The sequence below is a fragment of the Brachyhypopomus gauderio genome, unplaced genomic scaffold (assembly GCF_052324685.1).
Source record: "Brachyhypopomus gauderio isolate BG-103 unplaced genomic scaffold, BGAUD_0.2 sc90, whole genome shotgun sequence".
Lineage (NCBI taxonomy): Eukaryota > Metazoa > Chordata > Actinopteri > Gymnotiformes > Hypopomidae > Brachyhypopomus > Brachyhypopomus gauderio.
In genome coordinates, this window is record NW_027506911.1 from 442,285 (window position 1) to 457,110 (window position 14,826).

The 14,826-nt window shown below is 43.5% G+C and overlaps 1 long non-coding RNA gene across 1 annotated transcript; it reads right to left on the reverse strand.

The window, feature by feature from the left end:
• Nucleotides 1-1,670: 1,670 nt before the first annotated feature.
• LOC143493643 (uncharacterized) lies at nt 1,671-2,040 on the reverse strand. Its single transcript, XR_013125548.1, has 3 exons — nt 1,956-2,040; nt 1,786-1,874; nt 1,671-1,684 (listed from the first exon to the last, which is right to left on the reverse strand). It is a non-coding gene; the product is annotated as an uncharacterized LOC143493643 (long non-coding RNA).
• Nucleotides 2,041-14,826: the final 12,786 nt, after the last annotated feature.

Sequence of the window (14,826 nt, forward strand, 5' to 3'; positions counted from 1 at the left end):
TGTCAATTTTCTTTCACCGCAATCAAAATTTGTCCTCTGCTTTTTACCCATCTGTGCAGTTAGAACACACACATATACACTAGTGATTACTAGGGGGCTGTGGTGCACACGTGCCCAGAGCAGTGGGCAGCCCTGGCCCAGCGTTCGGGGTGCAGTTGGCATTAGGGGCCTTGCTCAAGGGCACCTCAGTCATGGCCTCAGGTCTGGGAATTGAACCCACGACCCTCCGGTCACAAGACCAGTTCCCTACCACTAGGCCATGACTGCCCCAAGAAGCGTGTTTCTGCCTGGTACCATGTGCCATGCTTGTCAATTTTCTTTCACCGCAATCAAAATTTGTCCTCTGCTTTTTACCCATCTGTGCAGTTAGAACACACATATACACTAATGATTACTAGGGGGCTGTGGTGCACACGTGCCCAGAGCAGCCCTAGCCCAGCGTCCAGGGTGCACTTGGCGTTAGGGGCCTTGCTCAAGGGCACCTCAGTCATGGCCTCAGGCCTGGGAATCGAACCCACGACCCTCCAGTCACAAGTTCCCTACCACCAGACCATATATATATATATATATATATATATATATATATATATATATATATATATATATATATATATATATATATAACACATACTATGGAAATATAAAATTGAGAGTAAAATATAGATAAAGAGTGGCATTAACATTAACTTTATAATATAGAGGCTGCTGCTGCTTTGGAATCATAAGATTAGACATCTGGGTAAGATTGTGAGATGGACATCGCTGACAAACAGGAATAAAATAGATAGCGTTACATTCTTTATGGTTTATGGTTTGTATGCATGTTACCCTATTATAAGCATGAGCGTTTCCTTCGTGCACATCTCCCATGAAAATCAAACTTTAAATCTGTCTGTCTTTAACATCTCACAATTTAATCACTGAAAGTATTAGTTAACATGTGTCTAGTAAAGCTTAAATCATCGCTTACAGTTTATAAATAAGTCAAATAAAATCTAATATTATTAATAATAATGCTTGATGATATAACTAAATATTATTATTAAAATCTAATTGTCACGTTGAGGACCCCGGCCCCTCCCTTTTGGGCGTGTGTTTACGTCGTCTACATCTCATAGTCTACGTCTGTGGATCTCCGTGGTTGCGGTTATGTCTCGTGATTAGTCGTCGCACCTGTGGCTTGTATCATCGTCACATGGGGCTTGTGTGGTTTGTCTACTTAATGTGCGTTCGCGCAGTGTCCTGTGCTCGTCGTTGTCTCAGTCTACACGTTGCTGTGTATGTCCAATGTTCAACGTGCGCTATTGCGCAATATTTGTGTCAACATTAAACGTGACGTCAGTCGTGAATCGGGATTCCGTGTCTCATCCTTCACCACGACCCCATCGTCACACTAATCTCTTATATCTAATAAAATGGAAGCTTATCCAGTATGCAATGTGTGGTGTACCCAAAATATCCAGACACGATTATTCAATGCAAAAACATTTATTTAAACTCAATGTTTTCCAAAATTAAAAAAAATAAAATTTAAACAAACAAAATCTCTCAAACTCTCACTCTCTCACTCACTCTCTCACTCACTCACACTATTTGCCGCACTTTCTGGAGCTGGAGGAGACCGTGTTTGTCTTTATTTGTCTTTATTCTTCAGTATATACACATGTCAAACTCTTCTCTCTCACTATTTAAAGAAATCACTGTTAAAAATAACTGAATGACTGAAAAAACTGTTTCAGCATAAGTCAGGAATGACTTTACAACTAGCATTAAGCATTACCATACCTTTGAGTATACACTGGTCCAAAGATGAACTTGTTTTCTGCCTCATCCAAAGAAATGTTGTGCAAAACTGACAAGGCAAGAGTAATGGCCTATCATAGAAAAAGAAGATAGATAGCATAAGAAACAAATACTTGCTGACTTTCACTAATACCATATTCTTAAAAATTCACCTCAGGCATGAGTACATCCAGGATAAATTTGATCCTATCCAGCGAAGACAAGACAGTGCATCTAGTTAGTAGGTCATTCAGGTAGTCAGGAGTCAATCTAGTCAATCAATATAGGTCATGACTCGTTGTCCTCTAGGACTCCTGAAATTGTCTATCCACTTGGATGCCACTTGTCCACTTATGACATTCTACAATATAAAAAAAAACACCAAAAGGGGATGAATATTTTTAAAAAGTACTGAAAGATCAATACCTTATCTAAACTTCACATGCTGAACAATATGTTTGTGACGCTCGCAGGAAGGAAGCACGACGAGCGTCTCAAGGTGCAACACACAATGTTTATTATACAAAAACACGATCAGCTCCGTGCGGAGAACAAGAGCAAGTAACCACTCTCGCACAGGCACGAAACTTTAGACAAAGACGAGCACAAGACACTGCGCGAACACACATTAAATAGGTGAATTACACAGACCCACGTGACCTCGAGACAAGGCACAGGTGAAACTAACGAACACGCTCACAAACAACCCACACCCAAGGAAGTACAAACATGGACATTGTTATGTCCTATGATAGTGTTGTGTATTGTGTTTGCTGTCTGTTCCGCTCCAGACTCCGCTCCAGACTCCGCTCCAGACTCCATTTCACCCTGCACTATATAAGGCCCTTCCCGGTGCCTCCCAGCGAGACATTTTTGCTCCTTGGTGGTGTGTGTGTGTATGTAAAATGCCGGACTTTGACCTTACCCAGTTCACTGTTTATCCGACTCTTGAACAGTTTGATGATTGCCGCAAGGTTGACTTATTGTTGGTGGCTGATTTCTTTAGTGTGGATGTGCCTCGTTTGGCTCCCAAGAGAGAGATTAAGAGGATTTTGGAGGCACAGTTGGTTAAGGACGGGATCTTGCCAGACCGAGACAAATCGCCTGGTGTTGCACCGAGTTTGGCCCAGGGGCTGGAAGCAGCGGAGGCTGTAACCGACTTCATGGCTAGGCCCAGCATGGAACCTGGTGTTTACCGTTCTCATGAGGTGGATCCTGTGCTAGCAGTGAAACTGAAGGAGCTAGAGCTGGAAATTAAGATACAGGAACGCGAGGCAGAGCTACTCAGAGTCAGGGGGTTGCAAGTGGAGGCTGACAAAGAGATTACCCTGAAGAGGTTGAGTATGGGCTTGGAGAAACCTATACCTCATCCTCGGAAGGTATCCTCACCAGCACCAGTTCCCCTTTCTCACGTGAGTTCACCAGTCCCTATGCCTCGTTCCTCACGTACATCTACAAGTCCAGCAAGCCCAACTGTGAGTACTGCTTTTGATGTCAGTAGACATATTGGCCTAGTTCCTGTGTTCAGGGAAAATGAGGTAGATGCCTATTTCCCCATTTTTGAGCGCATAGCCACCACACTTAGTTGGCCACAGAGTCTTTGGTCGCTGCTGCTACAGTGTAAACTTGTAGGAAAAGCGCAGGAAGTGTGTTCCTCTCTGTCTCTTGAACAGAGCTTAGATTATGACATTGTAAAATCCACTATATTGAAAGCATACGAGTTAGTACCTGAAGCCTATCAACAGAACTTCAGGCGTCTGGCTAAAACCCAGAGCCAGACCTTTGTTGAGTTTGCTAGAGAGAAATCTCTCCTATTTGATAAGTGGTGTGCAGCCTGCAGTGTAACAACTCTTGATCAACTCAGAGAGCTTGTGTTGCTAGAAGAGTTTAAGAATTGCCTTCCTGAGAAAATGGTGGTCTACCTTAATGAACAGAAGGTAGTTAATTTGTCTTCTGCTGCTACATTGGCAGACGAATTTGTGCTGACACACAAAACTGTATTCCATTTGACTCCCCGAAGTGTAAACCCTAGTCGACCTGTTATGTCCAGACCTGTTGCTTCTTCAGAGTCTCGGGAAAACACTTCAGCCACAGACAAACGGGAATGTTTTTATTGTCATATGCAAGGCCATCTCATTGCTGCATGTCCTACTTTGAAGCGTAAAAATGATCGTCAAAACCCTACTGTGAAGAAAGTCAATGCTTTTAGTTCCAGCACTACAGAGGAGACACTAGGATGTCGAGCCACTGTTTCAGCCACAGTAGACCCTGTGTTTAAACCATTTGTGTTTTCTGGGACTACCTCACTAACTGAGGATTGTACACATAAACAGCCCATATCCATCCTACGGGACACTGGGGCTGCTCAGTCATTTATTTTGGAGAGTGTGTTGCCATTCTCTGTAGAGTCTTATTGTGGTAGTGATGTACTTGTCCAAGGAATAGAACTTGGAGTACTTGGGGTTCCTCTGCATCGTGTATATCTATGTACTGAGGCACTTACTGGCTATGTTAAAGTTGCGGTCAGTTCTAAACTGCCTGTCACAGGTGTGTCGTTTATTCTGGGCAATGATCTTGCTGGTGGTACACTGTTCACTCTACCAGAAGTGGTAGATGAACCTGTGGATGTTTCACTCGATAAAGACCTTGATGCAGTGTTTCCTACATGTGTGTTGACTCGTGCACAGGCACGTAAATTCGGTGACATAGATTTGGCAGAGACATTTATGAATCCTAACCCTGTTGTGCCCCCTAGCCCTGTTCCTGATGTGACAAGGGATATTAGCAAACGTGAGTTGGGATCACAAGTAGAGGAGTCCAGTGTTCCTCCTCCTGTTACTAGAACAACATTAATCAGAGCACAAAGGGCTGATCCAAGCCTGGTCCCTTTCTTTAATGCAGTTACGGAAAACCATCTCTCACTAGACACTCGTGTGACATATTTTTATACGGATGGCGTCCTGATGAGAAAATGGTCTCCAGCAAATGCCAGTGGTGTGTGGGATGATGTGCACCAAATAGTAGTTCCCCAACCATTTAGAACGCATGTTTTGTCCTTAGCCCATGACCACCCCTTGTCGGGTCATTTAGGCATTCGAAAAACAGTTCAGCGTCTATTGCAGCATTTCTTTTGGCCAGCAATGAAATCTGATGTTAGTCATTGTCGGTCTTGCCATACCTGTCAACTTGTTGGGAAGCCAAATCAGGCCATTCCTTCTGCTCCTCTCTGTCCCATACCTGTGGTAGGAGATCCATTTGAACGGTTGTTGATAGACTGTGTTGGACCTTTACCGAAGTCTCGTTCAGGAAATACTTACCTTCTGACCATAATGTGTGCTGCTACAAGGTTTCCTGAGGCCATTCCATTACGCTCGTTGAAGTCAAGATCTGTAATAAAAGCCCTTGTAAAATTTTGTACTACCTTCGGTTTGCCAAAATGTGTACAATCGGACCAAGGGTCCAATTTCATGTCAAAACTCTTTGCTCAAGTTATGTCAGATCTGCATATACAGCACCAAGTGTCGAGTGCTTATCCTGAGTCCCAGGGAGCTCTCGAACGCTTCCATCAGACGTTTAAGACTATGTTGCGATCATATTGCTTGGAAGTAGGAAACGATTGGGATGAAGGTGTCCCATTACTGTTGTTTGCCATCCGTGATACAGTGCAAGAGTCCACTGGTTTCAGTCCCAATGCCTTGGTATTCGGACGCTCAGTCCGTGGCCCACTCAAATTGCTTTATGAGCAGTGGTTAGCTTCCCCTACAACTCGTTCCTTTGAAACTGTAGACCTCTATGTCAGTAAGTTACGTGAACACCTTAAGGTAGCTCGTGAAACAGCTAAGCAGAATTTGTGTGTAGCTCAGCAAGCTATGAAGAAGAAATTTGACAGAAACGCTGTTGCTCGTTCATTTAATGTTGGTGACAAGGTCCTGGTTCTGTTACCCATGTCAGGTTCTACCCTACAGACTCGCTTTTCGGGACCCTATGTGGTCCAGCAGAAACTGTCCTCAACAAACTATGTGTTGACAACCCCTGATCGTCGGCGTAAGTCACGTCTTTGTCATATTAACATGCTCAAGCCATATATTGATCGCCCCACAACTGTAAGTGCTACAGCTGTTGCTCAGTTGTCAGTCCCTGTGCCAGTAGCATCTGCATCACTTGAGTATGCCCCTGAACAGGATGACCTTCACTTGGGTAGGAGCTGTGTTCCAAGTGCTAGACTTGCTAACTCTGAGGCATGGACGTAGTTTTGATTTCATAAGTGGGGGGGACACAACCTGGGGTGGCGTGGCGAACTGTTGAGCGGGGGGGGGGGGGGGTGCTGCATGATCCTAGTGCTAGATTTGTCGCTATTTGGATATTGGTTTTTTAACCGTTAAAAAGTGGGGGGGACATGACTTCGTCGCTACTTAAATATTTGGTTTTAACTGTAAAAACTGGGGGGGACCAAAACCGGCTTTTGAAAAAGTGGGGGGGACATGTCCCCCCCGTCCCCCCCCAAAACTACGTCCGTGCTCTGAGGCATTAAAGCACCTGTCTGAGAAGCTGACTTATTTACCTTTGGCTGCTCAGTCTGATCTTAGATCTTTGATTGCTAGGGTTCCTTCTCTTTATGTTGATGTCCCTACGTGTACCTCCGTACTAGAACACGACATTGATGTCCAAGGTCACCCGCCTATTAAACAACATCCTTATCGTGTAAACCCTCACAAACGCTCCCTTCTGATGAAAGAGACGGATTACATGCTTAATAACAATCTTGCAATCCCTAGCAGTAGTTCATGGTGCTCACCCTGTCTTTTAGTACCAAAGCCTGATGGTACTTATCGCTTCTGTACTGACAACAGAAAAGTGAATGCAGTCACCATACCAGACTCGTTTCCTCTTCCCCGAATGGAAGATTGTGTAGACCGTGTGGGGTCTGCAAAGTTTGTTAGCAAACTAGACCTTCTAAAAGGTTATTGGCAAGTTCCCCTGACTGCTCGTGCTGCTGAGATTTCTGCCTTCGCTACTCCAGACAACTTCCTACAATATACAGTGATGGCTTTTGGGTTGCGAAATGCTCCTGCTACATTCCAACGGCTCATGAACATTGTGCTAAAAGGTGTGTCGAACTGTGAGGCCTATCTGGATGATTTGGTTGTGTACTCTGACACTTGGGAGGAACACATGAAGTCCTTAGAAACTGTGTTTTCTAGACTGCATGGTGCATCATTGGTGCTTAATCTGGAAAAGTGCGACTTTGGGAAAAGCACAATTTCTTACCTTGGCAAGTTAGTAGGACGTGGTCAGGTGCGTCCCCTTGATGCCAAAGTCCAAGCGATAAACGCCTTCCCTCCTCCCCGGTCTAAACGTGAGCTTAGGCGTTTCCTCGGACTGGCTGGTTATTACCGTTGTTTTTGTAGAAACTTTTCAGATGTTGTTCTGCCGCTTACCTCTCTCTTGCGTAACAATGTTCCGTTTTTGTGGTCTTCTGCTTGTCAGTCTGCTTTTGTGTCTGTAAAGAGTCTACTGTGTAGTTCACCTGTGCTTGCTGCACCAGATTTTGCTAAGCCATTTAAGCTAGAGGTTGATGCCAGCTGTACCGGGGCCGGCGCAGAGCTCCTACAGGAGGACTCATGTGGAATAGACCACCCAGTGTGTTACTTCTCAAAGAAGTTTGCTAGACACCAATTGGCCTATAGCACCATAGAGAAGGAAGCATTAGCTCTCCTTTTGGCCTTACAACATTTTGAGGTTTACGTGGGTAGTAGTTCTGAACCTATTTTTGTGTTCACGGATCACAATCCTTTGACTTTCTTGCATCGAATGTCCAATCTGAACCAACGCCTTATGCGCTGGTCCCTTATTATCCAAGGTTTTAACATTTGTATTAAACACAAACGGGGCTCTGAGAATGTTGTGGCAGATACCCTCTCTAGGTGTTAATTGGAATGTGTTGGGTTACCTGTGATTTGGTGGGAGGTCTCACACTTATGGGGGGGGGGGGGTGTTATGTCCTATGATAGTGTTGTGTATTGTGTTTGCTGTCTGTTCCGCTCCAGACTCCGCTCCAGACTCCGCTCCAGACTCCATTTCACCCTGCACTATATAAGGCCCTTCCCGGTGCCTCCCAGCGAGACATTTTTGCTCCTTGGTGGTGTTGGTTGTTTGTAATTAGTATTCTGCTTTTGTACCTCATCTTAGAACTCTGGTTTTTGACTGCTTTGAACTTGTTTATGCTTTTTGCCTTTGCCCCTGTTGGATTGTCTGCCGGTTGTACATTTTGTAAATATTCTACGTGTTGTTGGTGTTCTGGTAAGTAGGGAGTGGCTGCCATTTTGTTTTGGGATTTGGGTTTGTTTGTATGGTTTTTTTGTTAGGGAGTTAGGGTAGTACTGTATGTTTGTTTTCTGTTAGAGTAATTAGTGTTTGGTTTATTTTATAGTTCAGTTCTGTTTATGTTGGCCTGGGCCACTCCTGAAGCTGAGACCAGTTACGTGTATGTATATATCTTGTAAATTACAGTTTCTGTATAATACACCTTTAACCACCCACTCCTGTTGTCCCATCATCACTAACATTCGCACTGCTGTTCACATACACCACTGTTACGGTCCTCACGCCTAGACAGGCCGTAACAACATAACGACACGCAGACAGGCCCGTCGCGATGGGGCAGGCAAACCAGGCAATTGCTTGGGGCCCCAAGCTGGCCTGGGGCCCCCAGACAACAACAGGTTAAGAATTAAATGCAGCGACAAACTGTGTGAGCCCCCCTTTACATTCTCAAAGTCATGAGCAATGACACTGTTCTCAGAATCCCCCTCAAGGGGGCCCCTCTATGGAGTGATTTTTGTTTCAATAGTTCCACAAAAGCAAAAGTAAATCCAAGAGCAGAAAGTATATGTTATGAATGCAAAACAGAAAAAAATATATCAAAAGTATATATTTTTAATATAATTGGTTATTTGAAACTTATTTTCGTTTGCATTTTGACAAGTTTTTGGTTCCATTGTTTTTGTTTTTTTGGATTTTCCCAGTAAGGTCTTTTGCTTCTGGAATCTCTCTTTGCTTCTGCTTCGTTTTTTGCTTCTGACTTTTGGAACACATTTCACGTGTGGGAGGGTCTTAGATGAAGGCGTTCCTCTGCAATCTCCATTGGTCACTGATTCCGGACTGACACAGAGCTCTGAGACCGCCTCTGGGACCAAGCCACGCCCACCCCACCAGCTTCCCAGCGTTTTCAAACATGGCGGAACGCGGTGGTTCTGTTTCACAGTAGCATGTAAACTAAGTTTTACCATAAAAGTTTATACAAAGGTTATAATTAATTGGTAAATGGTCTGTAGATATTGCAAATGTACACTGTATAATAACTACATTAAGCATGGCAGTTAATATTTAGCACACTTCACCAGCGCGAGCTTTTTAAAATTTTAGTGAACTGGATGCAGGCATGAAAATCTGTCACCTTGCGGCGAAATTCGCCGTTTTGAAGTTTTCATATTTTGCGGTAAAACAAACTCTTATGAAAAATAGGTAGATAGTAAAATAAGAAACAAGATTTTTTTGTAGTTCTAAATGATGAACCCTGGTATTTTTTACACTAATTTTTGCCGCTGATGTTATTTATTGGTTCATTAAGATGTAATGGTTTTGACTGAGCCATCTGGAATGGCGAAAGCGGCTCGCGTTTACGGATCTGGCTCCATATATTGACAAGACAGGTCAATATTTTTCAGCGCGACATTACCGTGAGAGAAGTCAACAGGGAAGAGCGTGTTTAAAGCTAGCCTTTAAATTATTTTTATTTTTCGCTGCTGTAGCTTCTGTCACCGTTTTGCTACATTCACAATAGTAGCGACTAGTTACTCGCTCCTCCTGGATCATTCGCTAGCGTCCCCGCGGGTCTAAAGTGAGAAGGAAACTAATCCGCACTCTGCGTTTCAATGGACTACTCTTCTTACTCCCACCCCTCCAAGTTAAAATCTTTTTGTTTTTATCTCTGAGTCGGACAGTGTCTGAATGTCATGTCTGACACGTACCCAGCAAACAGTGAACGTCCCGGGGACGTTCGCGGACGTTCTTATTAAGGCCCATTCACACCCTACGGTAATTACGGATACGGACCCTTTCGTCCGGTTCCGGAGGTCGTTTCATCCGTCAGTGGGTCCGTTGCCAGAGCGCTTACGAATCCGTAGCAACGGAGCAATATAAACCGGAAATCAGGGGGCAGTAGAGAGTCAGAAGCATCGGACGTACACCAATTCGGGAAAATCAATGAAGAAGAGTACTGGACTTTAAAAAATGACGCTCGAGTTAGAAGAGAAACTTTGCGAGTTGGTTAGAGGCTACATTCTGCTACGGTGCCAGGTCATTGCGATAAACAGCGATGCAAAAACAGCTGGGAGGAGATTGCTGGTGCGCCGGTGCCGGAAATTTGACTATACTGCCCTCTAGAGGATGTATTTAAAAAAATCATAACAACGTTGGAACCGGAAAGAGGTATAGTGGCTACCCTACGGAGGCTACGTTTGATACGGACGGATGAAATTCGTCCGTGTCCGGAGGTATAAAGCAGGCTTTAGAGGTTTTTTATAACGTTCGCGATAGGACGTTCCTAGGCCATAACGGACGTTCCCAGCAGGTCCCCTCGAAGTCCTGGCGGAACGTTCCCAAAGATACATTCACAGGACGTTCGGTGACGTCCCCGTATAGTCGTTGAAATAACGTTATTTTTGTTACATTTAGAGAACGTTTGAGAACGTCCGGACGTGGTCCCGCGACCGTTGTCGTGGTGCGTGCGTGAAAGGCAGTCAGCTGAGCAAGCGGGAACATAAACCAGGGTTCCCACGGGTCCTTGAAATCCTTGAAAGTTTGTGAATCTAAAAAAATAAGTTCAAGGCCCTGGAAAGTTTTTGAAAACAGGCATAAAAGACAGCCGTCCTTGAAGGTCCTTGAATATTTTAGGGGGTTTGAAATTTCACATGGATGAAGACCGCAATCAATGAATAATAGGCCACAGTTGGTAAGGAAGTCAATATTTAGAAAATATTGCTATGAAAAAGATTGTCATGATGTTTTAAATTTCTCATCCTTTTGTTGAAAAATATGATCTGATATGATAGTTGTTATAAAGATTTTAAGAAAGTCTGCAAAATGATTCCTTTAGCATTGATTAAATTAATCAAAAATGTCATTTTATATTCCGAGTTGACTGTTTTGATGCCCGTATTAAAAGTGAATGACTGTAACTTACTTGACTTCAAGTGTAATAAGATTATCACTGATGGTATGAGACAAAAGATATAATAGATATTCTTTCAAGAAACATCCTAATACAAATTATAAAACCACAATGGTTTGTCAAATGGCCCATACATTCTAAAGTAAAAGACTCATTTCAAAATAATAAATAAGATATATCCTGTAGCCATGTTTCTTGAAAGAAGATTTAAACTTGATGTGGATTCATGTGCCTTTTGTAAGTCAGAAGATGAATTCCAGGAGCATTAGTTTTTTCATGTCAATATTCACAAAGTTTTTGCATGGACACTAGAAACTCAATTAATCTCAAACTTAACATTCTTTCTTTTGATACCATTTTACTTTATGCGGAAAACTTAAGTTCGGATTTCTCTGATGCCATAAATGTAGTCGTACTTTTAGCAAAATACCACATTCACTACAGTAAGTGGAGTGGTTAAAAGCCTTCTTTTCTCTTTATGATTGAATTAATTAAGAATCATTAAGTAGATTAAAAAACTTGGAGAATGCAAGAATCATCTCACACCAGATTTCTCTAGAAATCTATAGTTCTAATCTCATTACATGGCTTTGCTCCTCTGTTTTATGTCTGTACTGTATGTGTATATGCATATGTGTATTATTGTTATTATTATTTGTCTACTGTCAACGTGTCAGCACAAGTTCATTTAAAATGATATTGATTCTACAGGGCCTATGCTGACTTATTTTGCAAAAGTTTGGTAATTCTCCTGTAGAGAAATTTGTTTTTGTTCAGCACCGAAAGCTAGTGTTTCCTGTATGTAGTTAACGTATGTGTAGCCACTTTACTGTCACCTTCTCACAGGTACACTACTTAATTGCCAGACATGTTGTGTGTGAATTAAGTTTTCGTTTAATCAGTGCTTAACGTCATGCACAGAACATTTCAGGATGCATGGCTTGAAATGGCATTCGGTCTTTTGAATTTGCATTGAATTAACATTGTTTTTTGACAACATATTCAGGGGTTACAGTAGGTAAATGCTGCCAGGTGCAGTCCTTAAATTTGAGGAAGTTGGTCCTGGAAAGTCATTGAAAGGTCCTTGAATTTGATGTTAACCGAGGTGTGGGAACCCTGATAAACGCACGAGCCGTCTTCTCGCGACGTAGGAACGTTAGCTAACATGAATATTCTGACAGAAGCCGTTATTTTAAATTCAAGGTGAGTCACCTACATTTGATTAAAATATGGTTAGCTAGTAAATACATATCTTAGTAAATTTATCTTCTGAGTTGCGGCTAATGTATGAGGTGATTTTAATAAACCCTCAGCTAACCCCTCTGGATAATCATAAAACCCGATCAGCAAAATCAAACAGTTGTACCAAAAACGGATGCCCATCTGTGGCTGGACATTATTTCTATATGGTCATAGGCCCTTTTCACACTTCCGCATTTTTTCTTCCGGAAGCTCTCGTTGCAGGGTAAAGTTACTTCCGTTACACATTAAACAATGGCAGAGTCCAATAACAAGAGCTTTTGCAGTGCACCAGGGTGCTCGATCTCGAAGCAAAAACAGTCGTATCTCAGTTTCTATGGTTTTCCGGCTGACGACGAGCGGAAAAGAAAATGGGTTTGTGCAATTAGGAGGGATGAAGGGGAAAACTTTGTGATACGGAGCATCTTTGTGTGTAGCCAGCATTTCACTGCTGCAGACTACATAGCAGGAAGCTCGCGGCTAAAAGTTGGTGCTGTTCCGTTACTGTTCCCAGTACTGTTACTGTTCCCAGTACTGTTACTGTCCCCGGTACTGTTACTGTTCCCAGTTCTGTTACTGTCCCCAGTACTGTTACTGTTCCCAGCCGGTTTCAGTGGAACAGTTGCTGTCCGCGTTTGAAAGATCAAGCTCTCGGCTGGGAGTACACGTACGTCCGCTAGCATCTAGCTGTTACCCGCTAGCTTCTAGCTCCGGTTCGCTAGCTTCTAGCTCCGGTTCGCTAGCTTCTAGCCCCGGTCCGATAGCATCTAGCCCCGGTCCGCTAGCTTTTAGCTCCGGTTCGCTAGCTTTTAGCTCCGGTTCGCTAGCTTCTAGCCGTCATCCGATAGCTTCTAGCCCCGGTTCGCTAGCTTCTAGCCCCGGTTTGGTAGCTTCTAGCCGTGATCCGATAGCATCTAGCCCCAGTTCGCTAGCTTCTAGCCCCGGTTCGCTAGCTTCTAGCCGTGATCCGATAGCTTCTAGCCCCGATCCGATAGCTTCTAGCCGTGATCCGATAGCTTCTAGCCCCGATCCGATAGCTTCTAGCCGTGATCCGATAGCTTCTAGCCCCGATCCGATAGCTTCTAGCCGTGATCCGATAGCTTCTAGCCCCGATCCGATAGCTTCTAGCCGTGATCCGATAGCTTCTAGCCGTGATCCGATAGCTTCTAGCCGTGATCCGATAGCTTCTAGCCGTGATCCGATAGCTTCTAGCCGTGATCCGATAGCTTCTAGCCCCGATCCGATAGCTTCTAGCCGTGATCCGATAGCATCTAGCTAGAAAAGAGCAAGCTCTCGGCTGGCAGTACACCACGAACATCTACTAGTCGAGAGTTTGCTCTTTCAAATGCGGACAGCAACTGTTCCACTGAAACGGCTCTGAAACTAGTTGTGATCCGCTAGCATCCAGCTCTGCTCGGTAGCATCCAGCTCTGACCATCACTTTGCTGTCGACTATATTGGACACTGAATAAACAATAACACGTAATAACTTGGTGTGTGTCATGAACTTTATTGATACTGATGTAAACCAAACAATCAATAGCTGACGTCCCTTGGCTTGCTAAAGCTGGGCGTACACTGTACGATATTTTAAATCGTGTACTCAGCTCCAGCTCAAACTACGACTAAATCGCAGGGAGAGTCCGCTCGTGGAGCTGCTTCAACAGTGCGATACTCTCACGAGGAGCGATTTGAATTTCAAACATGTTTGATATTCTTGCGACGCTGCGATTTCTGATCGGGAGTTGGTCGTGAGGTGTGAATCGCTCCTCGTTTACCTGTGTAAACTATACGATGCACGACACGCGATTGAGCCGAAACTCAGCCCGATCGCAAAAATAGTCGCACGAGTGAAAAATCGGCTAAAAATGGGCCAAAAATCGCACAGTGTACGCCCAGCTTAACCTAGCTAGATATTGTTAACTAAAGCTGTCAGTATCATTTGTAATATTATAATATATATCATAATAATATAGACTGTTTTACCACTCCGTAGGATGACTAATGGAACCAGCTATACCTTAAATAATAGTTACCTAGCTGGTGTTAGCTTACCCTGGTATAAGTGAATAAATTATTCTACAAACAATTTGTAGCCTCTATTTAACTTGGAACCGTTCGTTGTTGAATGTTCTCCAACGATACTGGAAACGTATTTAAAATTCAGTCTCGGCAGCGACGACAGGGATGAAGTAAACACACGCTCCATGCTGAGGTGAATTGACAACAACTATCTTCTGCGAGTACCGGAACTTGTTTTACCCGGCGGTGACGTATTTCCGTTTTGTTGTGAAAAGGGCCTATGGCTAGAGCTAAATTATCACTACGCTACGCTAAGTTATATGAATCACCGCATTAAGACTTCAATAGTAAGTAACGTTAACTGATGTTGATTGTCTCAGCCACAGATAACAGCCGACGATAGCATTCGCTATAAGTAGCTAGCCACATTAACAAGTTAATGCCAACTATAGCTACCTAGCTGGGTTAGCATTGATTTGAGTAGCTGATGTTCTTCAAGCAAAACGTTCAAATTACTTCATTTATCGAACGCTTTATTATAACTAGAGGTC